The sequence below is a fragment of the Papio anubis genome, chromosome 7 (assembly GCF_008728515.1).
Source record: "Papio anubis isolate 15944 chromosome 7, Panubis1.0, whole genome shotgun sequence".
Classification (NCBI taxonomy): domain Eukaryota; kingdom Metazoa; phylum Chordata; class Mammalia; order Primates; family Cercopithecidae; genus Papio; species Papio anubis.
In genome coordinates, this window is record NC_044982.1 from 158,398,498 (window position 1) to 158,414,142 (window position 15,645).

The 15,645-nt window shown below is 39.2% G+C and overlaps 1 protein-coding gene and 1 long non-coding RNA gene across 4 annotated transcripts in view; one reads left to right on the plus strand and one right to left on the minus strand.

The window, feature by feature from the left end:
- The window catches only part of LOC101021971, a 29,910-nt gene extending 14,309 nt beyond the window's left edge, over positions 1-15,601 (plus strand). Inside the window, exon 4 of one of the 2 annotated variants that reach the window (XR_004185231.1) lies at positions 15,525-15,601. This is a non-coding gene — a long non-coding RNA (uncharacterized LOC101021971). Of the gene's footprint in view, positions 1-5,772; positions 5,857-15,524 lie in introns of those variants that run through there. The other variant, XR_004185230.1, reaches the window with a different exon arrangement.
- Positions 1-15,645, minus strand: part of GABRG3 (gamma-aminobutyric acid type A receptor gamma3 subunit) — a 556,557-nt gene that overhangs the window by 384,497 nt on the left and 156,415 nt on the right. The window lies entirely within an intron of this gene.

Genomic DNA, 15,645 nt, shown 5'->3' on the forward strand with positions numbered 1-15,645 from the left:
CTCGTGATCTGCCCGCCTCAGCCTCCCAAAGTGCTGGAATTACAGGCGTGAGCCACCGCGCCCGGTCCTCTTTAGTTCTTTATACATGGTTTTCTTAGTTTGCAGAATGTTCTTAAGGGCTGATTTAAAGTCCTTGTCTAGGGAGTCCAATGACTGAACTTCCTTAGGGACTGTTTCTATTGACTGTTTTTTCCTTGCATATGGTTCTTTCCTTATTTTTCCTTAGTTTGTCTCACAATGTTTGGTTGGAAACAGAACATTTCAAGTAACATAATGTGGCAAATCTTGTGGTATCAAATTCCTTTTTCTCCCAGGGTTTGTTGTTCCTGTTTCTTGTTGCTGTATTTGTTTCTGTTTGTTTGTTAATAGCTTTTCTGAACTAATTCTGTAAAGGTCGTATTCTTTGTTATGTGTGGCTATTGACACCTTAGCTAACTAAGTTAGTGGTTGGGCAGAAATTTTCTTAAATGCCTAGAAGTAATAAATCTCCCAGCCTTTGCCAAGTTGCTCTGTGTACCCTTTTCGGGAATACACCTTCAATTCTCACATAGGTATGTTACAATTCTGTATTAGCATTCAATCAGCATTCCAAGGTCAGTCATAAGTGAGAGCACAGGGCCTTCTTAGGGATTTTCTGGGTGTGCACATAACACTGGGCATGCCCAAAGCCCTGCACATATGCCACATACGTAAACTTCTAGATCCCCAGGAATATGTTCTTTCTTTTCAAAGACCCCTTATGCACATCTCACTCCTCAGCTTTTCCTTTGAATTTTTTTGGTTAGCTTTCTCTCCTCCAACTTGTATTGCCATCTAAGGCAGGTGTTGTGACAAATAATTGTTTTCAACAAGTACTCCTGAAGAAAAGACTGTTTGTACTTGGAGAGCGCTGATTCAGGTCAAATAAAGACATGCCCTTTGAATGGTGGCTTCCTGGGAACTACCAGACAGTTTGAATAATGACAATTCTCTAAGAATGTTGCTTTAGGGGAACTACAGACCCATGCTGCCTCCTCCAGGGGCTACTAGGCTGCTGATTTTCAGCATGATTTGTGGGCTGCTGGTTTTCAAGGAGATCTCAGAGCTGGGGAGGGGGTCATGAAAGTGAGGGAAGTTAAGACGCCACACAGTCACTGTCCTTCCCAAGACTGAGATGTTTTACTTGAATAAATGCTACTTAGATTATCGCAAGCCTTTAGTTAATTTCCAAATTTTTGAAAGGATGATTTACCAATTGTCGTTAGCATTGTCATTGCTTTTTTGGAAGAGTATCTTAATTATGTGGGTCTTGACTCCTCTATTCTTCTTACCAACTGTTAGGGTTCTTAATATTTCATAAAGCTTGTTAATGGCAATCTGGGTTGTGTTAAAATATCTTCCAAAAAGTAACAAAATATTGTCTTATCTTTCATCTGAGAAATAAATTTCCCCTTTTCTAGTTATTTCTCTACACTACGAAGGTGTATTTATCTTCATCACACCAAACCTCAAGGTCAACAAATTTATGAATTGATTGAGAGAGGGACACAAAAACATCCAAATCAGTTTTTTAGAAGAACCCAATGCTGGTTAGCAACCCAACTTGTTATTTTAGAAACAGTCATTTCAAAGTGAATCATATAACATTTTACATTATTGTTATGGTCACTCCCCCAAAACATCCTTCCAGCTTTAGCAGAAGGTCATTTTTCAAGTCTATAGAAAATATATACTCGCAGCTTTCCACAGCATCGTTTCAAATGCTATTGAGAAATATCACCCTGTCACCTGGGCTTTTCCATTTATTGAGAATTGAGAATGTATGACTTGATTTGCTTTTCTCTGCTAGCATTCTTTGGTAAAATTTTCATTTGATAAATAAAATAAATGTCAACCTGTGAGAATAACTAACAAGCATTGCTGAGACAAATCTAATCTTTACGGCAGGGTTGCACTACACTCTCTTGTTGCTTCTTATAAAAAAACCCGGCCAGATACGGTAGCTCACACCTGTTATCCCAGTGCTTAGAGAGGTTCAGGCAGGAGTATTCCTTGAGGCCAAGAGTTCTAGACCAGCCTACACAACACAGTGAGACCCCCATCTCTACAAAATTTTAAAAATTATCCAGGCGTGGTGGCATATGCCTGCAGTCCCAGCTACCGGGGAGGCTAAAGTGGGAGGATCACTTGAGCCCAGAAGACCAAGGCTGCAGTGAGCTATGATTGTGCCACTGTACTTTAGTGCAGCAGTGAGACAGAGTGAGACACTGACTGTAAAATAAACAAATACATAAATAAATCCCAATACTCATCCTACCAGCTGCAGCAGCTCATGCTTGTAATCTTAGCATTTTGGGAGGCTGAGGCAGGCAGGTCACTTGAGCCCAGGAGTTTGAGACTAGCCTGGGCAACACGGCAAAACCTCATCTCTACAAAAGCTACAAAAATCAGCCAGATATGGTAGCGCACACCTGTAGTCCCAGCTACTGGGAAGGTCATACCACTGCGCTCCAGTCTGGGCAACAGACAAGACACTGTCTCAAAAAAAAAACAAAACGAACAAACAAACACATCCTCTGTAACCCTTCCCTGTGAACATGAAGGGATAAACTGAAGTGGTAAAGCACACTGGTGTGTAGGGAAGACTGACTTGCCCAAAACACTGCCATTTAAATTTGACCAAGGGGAAAGTCATGCACAGTAAACTCATTTGAAGTGTTCACGGGTTGGCTCTGTGTCCCCACCCAAATCTCATCTTGAATTGTACTCCCACAATTCCCACGTGTTGTGGGAGGGACCTGGTGGGAGATAACTGAATCACGGGGGTGGTATTTATCAGAGCAAAATATAACAAATGAATAAATTATCAAAGAAAAATGGAAAAATTATATGGATTTTATATAATGAGTTAAACTCGAGTTCCATTATGAAATTATAAATTGCGAAATACTGAATGTAAATTCAAATTAAAAAGAGGACATCTGAAATACTTTTAAAATCAAGGTGAACGTGTAAAAACTTTTCCACTCACTCACTTCTTTTCTCAAAAAAAAAAAGAAAAGAAAAAGGATTATAAACTGAAATAAAACTAGAAATATTTAAAACCCATTAAAGTATATGAAAACAGAAAGCAATGGCAAAGACAGATGAGAGATGGGTGAGCACACAGCAGAAATGGCCAACAAGCCCAGGAAAGGCAGTGCATTGGCAACACAGATCTCCAAAAGAGAATACAAGACTGATTCCTCTGCAGTCCTCTTGCTGGGTTTTTAGTCGGGTCTTCATTCACCGTATCCTGAATGTGCTACATGTTGTTCAGGACCAGCAGGATCAGAGAGACACATTTTTTATTTAATACTTTATGGTAAAGAAGAAGTTAACTGCCACTCCCCTCCCTTTCTGACATAGACCTTATCCCTAGAGTGACACCAAGTCATCTGTCCTACATGAGTACCTGGACACCTCAGAGGTACAGGACGAGAAAACTGATTTTTCATTGCTTATGAACAGGAAGGGGGCAGTTTTCCTTTGCACCTCCTGAAGGAGTCTCCTAGAAGATGCAGTAGACCTGAGTCCTAAATCCAATCTTTTGATGTGTGAATAAAATCTCACAGGAGCCAGAGGGCCCTGGAAATATCTCCAATGTCGCCAGCTCCTACCTCCTTGAAATGTGAATACCTAAAAAAAGACACCCCAATCTTCCCGGCACCTCAGAGCTGAACCTAGGATCTAGTCTGGGCTGTGACAACCTGGCCCTTTGTGTGGAAATAAGAGATGTCTTACTGTCTTTTGAGATCAAAGCAAATAACTAGACAAAGAGGTCTAATTCTTATGGTGTGTGAGGGCTGCTTCTCAGTGAACTAGGGCTTTTTACAGGAATAATCATCTATTCTCCCACAACCACAAAGGCTAACGTCAGAAGCTAAGCTTCTATCCACCACTGTTCCACCCAAAACGCTACCTCTAACGTCAGAAGCTAAGCTTCTATCCACCACTATTCCACCCAAAACGCTACCTCTAACGTCAGAAGCTAAGCTTCTATCCACCACTATTCCACCCAAAACACCATCTCTCAGGCAGGGCATCTGAGCCTGCTTTTCTGCACAGGGAACCACAGAACATCAATAACAAAGAAGTAACCACACGAAGGCAGACAGTCTTGGACTCCACCCCGAGAAAATCTGAATGGCGACAGCTAACCTGACAGTAAAGCTCTCATACAGGCATTTTAACCTTTTCAGCCCCTCACTCTTAAATATAAACGAGATATCAAAAATCAGAGAATCAGAACCATGAAACAGACAACAAAATCAACAGATGAATAAACAACATACAGCACAGAAGAAAATACTAAAATAACTAAAATTAACAATCTCAAAAAGATGAAAGTCAATGCATACATAAAACAAGAATAAGATACTATTGTGAAGGAACAATCAGCAAGAAAATAAGTCTTAGAATGTATATAATAAGAAAAATTATTAAAGTTCAATAGAAATTTGTAAATTAAAGTTGGGGAAATTCCACAGAAGGTAAAACAAAATTTAAAAAAAGCTAAAGGACTAATAAAAAGAATATTAGCTGATGGTCCAATTCCCAGTTCATATCAGTTCTAGAAAGGAGGGGAAAATGGGAATAAAATAATCAAACTATCAATTAAATACTGAGATTAAAAACACTTGAACTCAAATTTCTTTTTATATTCTCTAACTCCACAACAACAATGAACACAGAAGACTTCTCTGCCCAAATGTGTAGGGATTTCTCCCCCGCAACAAGCATGCAAGCAACCCACAATGGACACCATCTGGGTGTCCTCTAATTCAATTATGGACACTGTCCCCCTGGAGATAGCGTCAGACCTCACAGGTTGAGGGCTCAGTCCCCAAGACTGCCCCCCACCTGCCACCAGTCACAAGTCCAGGCCCCCAGTCAGTTTCAAGTTAGGAGTCCCACAACCCCCTATTTGTGTTTGGTTAATGTGCCAGAACAGCTCACAGAACTCCGTGCAACTTATCTTTACTGGCTTATTATAAAGGATATTACAAAACATATAGATAAAGTGATGCACATGGCAAGGCCTGAGATGGGGTGGAGCTTCCAAGCCCTCCCTGGCGCCTCCCTCCGGGGCCCTACATATGCTCACCTATCCAGAAGTTCTCTGAACCCAATCCTTTTGGGTTTTTATGGAAACTTCACTATGTGGGTATGACTGATTCAACCATTGGCCATTGGCGATCAGCTTAACCTTCAGCCCCTTTCTGCTCCCCGGTGGTTCGGGGTGGGGCTAAAAGTCCCAACCCTCTAGTACTGCCTTGATCTTTCTGGTCACCAGCCCCATCCTAAACCTACCTAGGGACTGCCAGCCATCAGTCAGCTCATCAGCATACAAAAGACATTTCTTGGGAGAGTCTAAGGATTTGGGAAGTTGTATGCCAGGAAACAGGGTCATACCAAATATGTATTTTACAGTATCACAAATAATGTTTAAAAATGCAGATAGAGAATTTCTGGAAAAAATTTTCAGAAAAAGTAAGTACCTGTGAGAGTTAATTTTATGTGTCAACTTGACTGGATTACCGATGCCCAGAGAGCTGGGAAAGCATTCCTTCTGAGTTTGTCTGTGAGGGTGTTTCCGAAAGAAGTGGGCATTTGAATCAGTGAAGAGAGAGAGGATGATCCTCATCACCTGATGTGGGCAGGCACTATCCATTCTGCTGAGGGCCCATAGAGAACCAAAAGGCAGAGGAAAAGCAAATTCATTCTCTCTCTCTCTTTCTCTCTCTCCTGAAGCTTCTTTTCTTCAGTTGAACATTAGCACGCCAGGTTCTCCGGCCTGTGGACTTCAGGACTTGCACCATGCCCCCTCTGCCCCCGCAAGCCCGCCAGTTTCTCAAGCCTGCAGCCTTGACTAAGAGTAACACGATCAGCTTCCCTAGGTCTGAGGCCTTCAGGCTTGGACTGAGCCATACTCCGGGCCTCCCCAGGCCTCCAGCTTGCAGGCAGCACATCACGGGACTTCTCAGCCTCCATAATCCTGTGAACCAGTTCTCAGATACCTCTCTGTCTATCTGTCTATCTATCATCCATCCATCCATCCCCTATTAGGTCTTCCTCTCTGGAGAACCCTGAGTTATACAGCACTCAAGTCAGAAAAAAGCTCCTAAAACGCTCGAGAAAGTGAATGAGAAAAAACAATTTCTATCCACATTGTAGTAAAATTTTGGAACACCAGGAATTAAGAAAAGTTCCCAAAGCCTCCAGAGAGAAGAAAAACAAGACAATGGATAATTAATCAGAATGATATAGGACTCACAACAGGCAAAACCAAAAGACAATGGGACTATGCCTTCAGAATCCTGAGGGATAATAATTTTCCACCCTACAATGGAGCATAACCAAGGATGAGGAAAGCCTGAGATTAGCACCAAGGGTGTCCAGCACCTCAGGGTGAAGGGAAGTGTCCAGATGAAGGCGTCCAAGGGGGCACTCCAAGTGCACAGGAAGCAGGACACGCTTAAAAGGTGGAAGGATAATCCACACGCAGAACTCATGTGTAAAGAACTCTGTATTTTACAAACTTTTGGAGGCTGTAGGAAGATTTAGTGATGCATTCCAAGAACATTGGGAAAAAAGTGCCCATTTTGAGTCCAAGGAAAAACAGTTTGATGAGAAAGGATATTATATTACACTTGGGCTATATATTATATCACAGCCCAAGAGTGAACCATATTTACACGGTCAGAAGAAAAAGCCTTCATTTGTGTTTACCCAGTTTAGATGTAGTTACTAGGGGGGTGTGAAAAGCGGTGTGATTAACCCACAGTCCCCAGCAACCCTTATAAGAAGACGAATTGCTTGTGTCTAAAGTTGGATCAGAAGAGCAGGATATGCAGATTATTCTGAACTACAGACATAAATATCAGAATAAATAGCTGAAAAGATTGAAAGTGGTTGCCACTGGGAAACAGGATTAAGGAAATTATAATATTCTTGTTGTTGTTATGCTTTAAAATACTTACAATAATACAGGGTAGGAATAACAAGTTAAATGAGCACAAAGTAAAATTTAGAAAATGTAAAGATATTTTTGAAAGTGCTGTTGCAACACCTTCTTTGATGGGTACACAGGTGTCAAATCCTAACAAGAGACTTTGTCACAGCCCCTGGAGAGGCAGATCAACAAGTAGAAGGGAAAACCTTTACTTACCTTAAACAAAAACAAAAATATCCTTTGCCCACCCACCACCACCAAAAGAAAGGGAAGAAAGACAAGAAGTCACCTGAGCATTTGCCACCGAGTATCTATCACTTTATGAAAGGAAAAACCACATGTGCCTTGGATGTAGCCACAAAGCCCTACAATTAGAGACAAGTCCTGTGAACTCTGTGTTTGAAAACAGAGATAAATTAGGGAGTCGGTGTTCTGAAACAGTTGGTCACATGACTTCTCTCAGTATTAAGGTATGTTATACATTAGGCTTCATTGTCCAGAGAGCATGTACGCAGGGCGTGTGGAAGACCTAATATGAAAAGGACACTGATCTAGTTCTTAAAAGAAAAATCACATCATGTGATTTTTCACAGGTGTATTTTCACATTTGGAAAGGGAATCTTGCCAGCATTTATTTGGAGACTTTTTCATCAACTGCTTCTCTTGGTCACAATTCTATCACGAGTTTCCTCAAGCTCTGTTCTCACAGAGAAAGGCTCCTTTGTTTGTCCAGGAGCCTTGATTTGGCACCCACCATATGCTAGGCCACGTGTAATTCACTGGAGACAGCGGTAGGGATGAATCTGCCGAGTCCATGGCGTAGGAGAGAGACGCAACGGCAGCTCTCAATAGATGCTATGGAGGAGCACTGAAAGACTAACAGCCGGAGTGTGGGGCCAGAGCTCAGAGAAGGCTTCCTGGGGTATTGATGGCTGCATCTTGAGGACGACAAGCAGGGCGGCTGCCCAGGCAAAGACCCAGGGCGATAAGATAACAGGGAGGTGCGAGTCAGCCAGCTCCTCAGGATGCTGGGCTGGAGCGGTGAGAGCTGGAGCTTGATTCAGGTAAGGAAGCATCTCATCCATCCTGGTGGGCGTGGGCTCTTGGAGAAGAGGCAAGTGGGAGTCGTTCCAGTATTTAATCAGAGGAGTGACCTGGAGGTGGGGGCGACAGAAGGGAGCCCCCTAGGTTGGGGCCATGGCAGTCATCAGAGAAAGGTGAGGTGGGGAGGGTGGGCTCCCTGGGAGCATTCGGGGGCTGGAATTGGGACATGTTGGGACCTATCACTTGAGTTGGCTGAGGAGGAATTCAGGATTAATTCATACTTTCTAGGCTGGGGAGTAAATTTAGAATACTATATGCAAGAGAACATAATTGGGAAATGCTATTTTTCATTCTCAAAAAAAAAAGTTTGCCCATTTCCACATAATCAGAATTCAAGGCAGCTGCCCTGCAATCACATTACGGGAGATCATCCGCTGGAGAAACGGTCTCGGTCATCCACAGCTGATCCCATCCCTGAAACAGGATCACCCCAGCCCTCACACTTTTAAACGGAAGCTAGTAAGACACAGAAGATACATGGATTAAGCACAGCCACCTCCCACCCTCCAAAGTTAAAACCTACACTTTATCTGAATCTGCTTTCAATTATGTTCAGACATAATTTAGGGGTACTAGAACACGCAGTCAAAAAATCTCTTGAAAATTACTCTTTCAAAGCTTATATATGTCAATTTTACATTCCATGTTGGCCATTATAGAACTCAGTTCCAAATTTTCACTCTTTGAAGACCAATCTAAATGATTCCCTGGTGCAGAAATCATTCTGACAAGTATAGCTCTTCAGAGCCTTAAAAAGAATAAAATGTTTAATCACTGCATTCATATTTAATTCGTGTGCATAGCACCCTTTTCGCAAGGCATGCTGGAGCTCGAAGGATGGAGCCTCCCACTACCCTTCCTTCAGGACATTACGGAGCTGTGGACTCCCTGCCACCCCTCGTGATGCTGTCAGCTCTTCAAGGCTCCCATTAGAGGGAAGGGAGGAACCGGGCTTTCTGAGCATCCGCTTTGGGTACAACCCTGTGCTTTCTCTCCCTTAACTCTCTGTTTTTTGTTTTGTTTTGTTTTTGAGACAAAGTCCGGCTGTGTCGCCCAGGCTGGAGTGCAGTGGCATGATCTCAACTCACTGCAACCTGCAACCTCCTCCTCCCAGGTTTGATTGATTCTCCTGCCTCAGCCTCCTGAGTAGCTGGGATTATAGGCGCACGCCACCATGACTGGCTAATTTCTGTATTTTTAGTAGAGATGGGGTTTCACCATATTGGCCAGGCTGGTCTCAAACTCCTGACCTCGTGACCCACCTGCCTCGGGCTCCCAAAGTGCTAGGATTACAGGCTTGAGCCACCGTGCCTAGCCTCCCTTATCTCCTTTAACTCTCACAAGAACCCTCAAGTCAGTGCTAAAAATTTGACATTATTTGCTCTAGCTCATACAACCTCAAAGCGTGCTTTGAGACATGATCCATCCCAATGATTACCCTTAAATATCTACACTAAGTACTAGACAGGGGAGCTACTTTGAAAGATCTGCTAAACAAATCAGGACTGGGCACAGAATTCCCCTCGTTGCTTATGAGAACAGAGACCTTAAGAATCCGGAGCCACGGTGCTACATGATAAGCTCTTTGGTTCATAAGTAAAATATTACTGATTTTTCTGCAATTATAAAGTTCAAAAAGTCCAAAGAACTTCAAATGTTTAATCCTCTGTGAGAACCGTTTTACCCACTAAGGTGTGTGGATCTTGTTGAACTGTGAAATCTGAAAAGTATGTACTGTAAGATGAACCTAGACATTTACACCAACAAAAATGATTTATCATGTTGAAATTAACAGTCCAATTGCATTTGCAGCTTGTAACAATTTGGTCTCCATCTTTGCACGTGACAAATTCAATTAACTTGCCACAAATTGCCTAATCAAGAAAAACTTCATTGTCATAGAACTAATAAAAAGCTCTCCCAGGGAAATTCATATTTGGATTTTAGAAAGCAAATTAAATACTTGGAAGCAGAGCAACTAGCCTTTTGTCAGTATAAAAACATGTCAGTAGGAGCCTGTTTTAAAGGTGGAAATGCATAAAACAGAAAAAAAAAAGAGGAGGGGGAGAATTCATAGCTCAGGATTGAGCCATAAGTAATCCACAGGCTGCCTCACCAGCCCCTTGGGCAATGGCTACAGGAAGTCACTCCGTGATTCTGAAATGGGAGTGTAATACCACACAGGAGTGGGAGTCTCCATTAATAACACACAATTGACTAGAAAAGGCATGTGGAAGTGGAGAACTGGAACATTCACAGGTATTAATTCAGGATGCATGTTTAAAACGTGAATCTCTTATTTAAAAACATCTTAACTTCTCAATAGGCTGGTAGAAAAACAGTAGTACTTTCTAATAGAAAGCCAGCTGTATGTTAAGATGAAAGGATGATCATATTCACTTTTCTCTTCTCTATGGTTTAGGGAAAAAATCTCAATAATAGAAAACTACAAATCTGAAGCAGAAATAGAACTAAAAAAAATCACAAATATGTGGAAATAAACAACATACTCTTAAACAACCAACAGTTTCCAGGAAAAAAAAAATCACAAGAGAAATTAGAAAATATCTTGAGGTAAATGAAAATTAAAACACTACATACAAAAAAATTACAGAACAAAATGAAAGCAATACTAAAAAGGAAACTTAGAGATGTAAATGCTTACATTAAAAAGAAGAAAGATCTAGGCCAGGCGCAGTGGCTCACGCCTGTAATCCCAGCACTTTGGGAGGCCCAGGCAGGCAGATCACGAGATCAAGAGATAGAGACCATCCTGGCTAACACGGTGAAACCACGTCTCTACTAAAAATACAAAAAAAAAAAAAAATTAGCCAGGGGTGGTGGCGGCGCCTATAGTCCCAGCTACTCGGGAGGCTGAGGCAGGAGAATGGTGTGAACCCAGTAGGTGGAGCTTGCAATGAGCCAAGATGGCACCACTGTACTCCAGCCAGGGTGACAGAGCAAGACTCCATCTCAAAAAAAGAAGAAGAAGAAGAAGAAAGATCTCAAATCAATAATCTAAGTTTACACTCTAAGGAACTGGAAAAAGAAAAAATTAACCCCAAAGACAGCAAAGGAAGAATAAAGATTAGAACAGAGATAAATGAAATAAGAAATAGAAAAAAATCAAAAAAATAAGAGCTGGTTCTTTGAAAAAATCAACAAAATTGATAAACTTTTGTCTATACTGACTAATAAATGAAGAAAATGCAACTAACCAAACTCAGAAATGAAAGATGAAAGAAGAGACATTACAACCAATTTTAATGAAATAAAAAGGATTATAAGAAAGTATTTAAAAAAATGCACACCAATAAATAGAAAATCCAGGTGAAATAGAAACTTCTGGAAACATACAACCTTTCAAAGTTGAATTAGGAAGAGATAGAAAATATGACAACAGCAGCAACAACAAAAAAAAAATTAAAAAAAAAAAAAAAAAAAAAAACCTGTAACTACTGGGAAGATTGAATCAGTAATCACAAACTTCCAAACAAGGAAATGCCCAGGACCAGATGGCTTCACAGGATTCTGCTCTTAAAACTGGATAATCACTGGCAGAATAATAAAACTAGACTCCTATCTCCCACCTTATACAACAACTGAAATGGATTAAACATTTAAACGTAAACCTGAAACTATGAAACTACTAGAAGAAAATATAGGGGAAATGCTACACAACATCGGTCTGGGGAAGGATTTTTTTGGATAAAATTTCAAAAGTACAGGCAATAAAAGCAAAAATAGACAAATTGGATTATATCAAACTAAAAAGATTTGTGCAACAAAGGAAACAATTAACAGAGTGAAGAGACAACCTACAGAATGGAAGAAAATATCTCCAAATTATACATCTGACAAGGAGTTAATATCCAGAATTTATAAGAAACTTGAACAACTTAGTAACAAAAATAAAAATAATCCAACTTAAAATTGGTCAAAAGACCTGAATATACATTTCTCAAAAGAAGACATGAAAATGGCGCATACATATATATATACATATATATATATATATATATATATATATATATTTTTAAAATGCTTTTTTTTTTTTTTTGAGATAGAGTTTCACTCTTGTTGCCCAGGCTGGAGTGCAGTGGCGCCATCTGAGCTCACTACAAGCTCCACCTTCCGGTTTCAAGTGATTCTCCTGCCTCAGCTTCCAAGTAGCTGGGACCACAGGCGTGTGCCACCACACCCAGCTAATTTTTTGTATTTTTAGTAGAGATGGGGTTTCACTATGTTGGCCAGGATGGTCTCGATCTCTTGACCTCATGATCCACCCACCTCAGTCTCCCAAAGTGCTGGGATTACAGGTGTGAGCCACTGTGCCCGGCCCAAAATATATATTTTTAAAATGCTCAACATCTCTAATCAGGGAAATGAAAATCAAAACCACAGTAAGATATCACCTTACCTCAATTATCAAAAAGATGAAAAATAACAAATACTGGTGAGGATATGGAGAAAGGAGAACCGCCGATGGGGTGGAAATGTAAATTAGTACAGGAATAATGGAAAACAGTATGGATGTTCCTCAAAAAAAAATAAAAATAGAACTGCATTTTACCCAGTAAGTATGTATAACAATTACATGTCCATCAAAAATGAAATAAAATTTTTTTAAAAATTAAAGAAGAATTAACACCAATTCTCCTCAGATGCTTCAAAATATTGAAGAGGAGGGAATACTTACAAACTCATTATATGAGGCTGGGTTTATCCTGATACCAACACCAGACAAAGACACTCTAAGAAGAGAAAACTACAAACCAATATCCTTTATGAATATTGATACAAGAATCCTGAATGAAATGCTATCAAACAGAATTGAGTAACACTTTAAAAGGACCATAGAGCATGAAAAAGTACGGTTTATTCCTGGAAAGCAAGGATAGTTTGACGTATTAAAATGAATCAATGCAATAAACCAAATTAACAGAATGAAGAAAAAAAAGCACATGATCATCTCAATTGATGCAGAAAAAGTCTATGACAAACTTCAACACCCTTTCATGAAAAAAAGCACTCAAAGACTCAGAATAGAAGATAATTAATGCACCACAATAAAAGCCATATATAAAAACCCACTGCCAACATCAAATTCAAAAGTGAATGATTGAAAGCTTTTCCTCCAAAATCAGGGACAGGACAAGAATGCCCATTTTACCACTTTTATTAAAGGTAGTATTGGAATTTCTAGCCAGAGTAATTAGGAAACAAAAGAAAATTAAAAGGCATACAAATTGGAAAGGAAAATGTAAAATTATCTCTTTTCACAGACGTGATTTTATATGTAGAAAAGCCTAAAGACTTCACACCAAAAAATAATAATAATAACAAAGACAAAACTTGTTAGGACTAACAAATGAATTCAGTAAAGTTAGAGGACAGGATACAAAGTCAACACCCCCAAATCAGTCATATTTTCATGTAACAAAGAACAATCTGTAAAGAAAATTAAGGAAACAATTCCATTTACAATAGTACCAAAAAGAATAAGACACTCAGAAATAAACTGAACCAATAGACAACAGATGTGTATGCTGAAAGAAATTAAGGAAGATACCAATAAACAGAAAGATTCTGTGTTTACAGATCAAAAGATCTAATATTAAGATGTCAATACTACCAAAGTGATCTACAGACTCAATGTAACCTCTATTAAAATTCCAATGATTTTTTTTGCACAAATTGAAAAGAAAATCCTAGAATATAGAAATTCAAAAGACTCTAAATATCCAAAACAGTCTTGAAGAAGAACAAAGCTGGAGGTCTCATATTTCCTGACTTCAAAACTTACTACAAAGTTACAGTAATCAAAAAAGTATGGTAATTATATAAAGACAGACATCTAGACCAGTGGAACAAAGAGCTCCGAAATAAAGCCACACAAATATTGTCAAATGATTTTTGACAAAGGTGCCAAGACCATTAAATGCAGAATGGACAGTCTTCCCACAAGCGTGATGAAAAAACTGGATATCCAGAAGCAAAAAAATGAAGTTGGGACTTTATCTTATACCACCACATACAAAAATTAATTCAAATTTTAACAAAGACCTACATATACCAGCTAAAACTTAACTGTTAGATGAAAACATAGGGGAAAAGCTTCATGACATTAAATTTGGCAATTATTTCTTGAATATGACATCATAACATAAGCAACAAAAGAAAAAAATAGATAATTTGGACTATATCAAAATTTTATGCATCAAAAGTCCCTATCAACAAATTGAAAAGACAACATATAGAATGTGAGAAAATATTTACATATTATTACATATTTGAAAATGGGTTAATATCCAGAATATATAAAGAACCACAACAGAACAACTACTTAAAACAACAACAGTAACCTGATTTAAACTGAACAAAGGACTTGACTAGGTATTTCTCCAAAGAAGATATATAAATGGCCAATAAACACATGTAAGGTTGTACAGTATCACTAGTTATTAGGAAAATGCAAATCAAAACCACAATGAGACACCACTTCACACCCATTATGATGGCTGTTATGGAAAAAAAAACAAAAACAGAAACTAACGAGTGTTGGTGAGGATGTGGAGAATAGGCATTTCTTTGTACTGCTGATAACAATGTAAAATGGCGTAGCCACTACAGAAAACAGTATGGGAGTTCATCAGAAAAATATAAATTATCATATGACCTAGCAATTTAATTCCAGGTGTACACCCAAAAGAACTGAAAGCAGGGACTCAGGCAGACATTTGTGTACACGTAGCAGCATTATTCACAATAACCAGAAGGCAGAAGCAACCCAGGTGTCCATCTAAGATTGAATGGTTAAATAAAATATGGCACATACATATAATGAATATTATTAATCCTGAAAAAGGAAATTCTGATACATGCTAAGACATGAATGAACCTTGAAGACATTAATGCTAAATGTAATTAAACAGTAGGAAAAGGACAGATGCTATATGATTCCACTATATAAAGCACCTTGAGTAATCAGATTCAGAGACAGAAAGTAGAATGTGGTTGCCAGGGACTGGAAGATGCAAGGACCGGGAAGTTACTGTTTAAAGGAGTTTCAGTAAAACTTCAGTTTTAGAATATGAAAATTTCTTTGGCTGAACAGTGGTGAAAATAGCACAACAATCTGAATGTTCTTATGATACTGAACTATACCCTCAAAATGATACATTTTATGTTATATGCATACCATACATGTTCTATGTTATGTATATTTTTACCTTCCCAAAATTCCCCAAACCTCCAATATTGACTTAAATTATTTTTAATTTTATCTAAATATGTGGGAACTTAAAAGAAGATATAAATTCCATATCTTCTAATTCTCACATCACTGTAAATTATATTTTATAAATAAAATTGAAAACTGAAAATCAATTAAAAATATCCAATTGACCTCATTCAAATAATGAGACACATGGTATTGTTCTGCCAGCAGGTAACTACAGCCTGCAACAGGAACAGTAGGAGAACCCCAGAAATTGTCTGGAGCCAGAGGGCTCTGCGAAGAAGTCACTTCAGCTCTGGACTCGGCTTTCTATCTCTGCCTTCTTCCC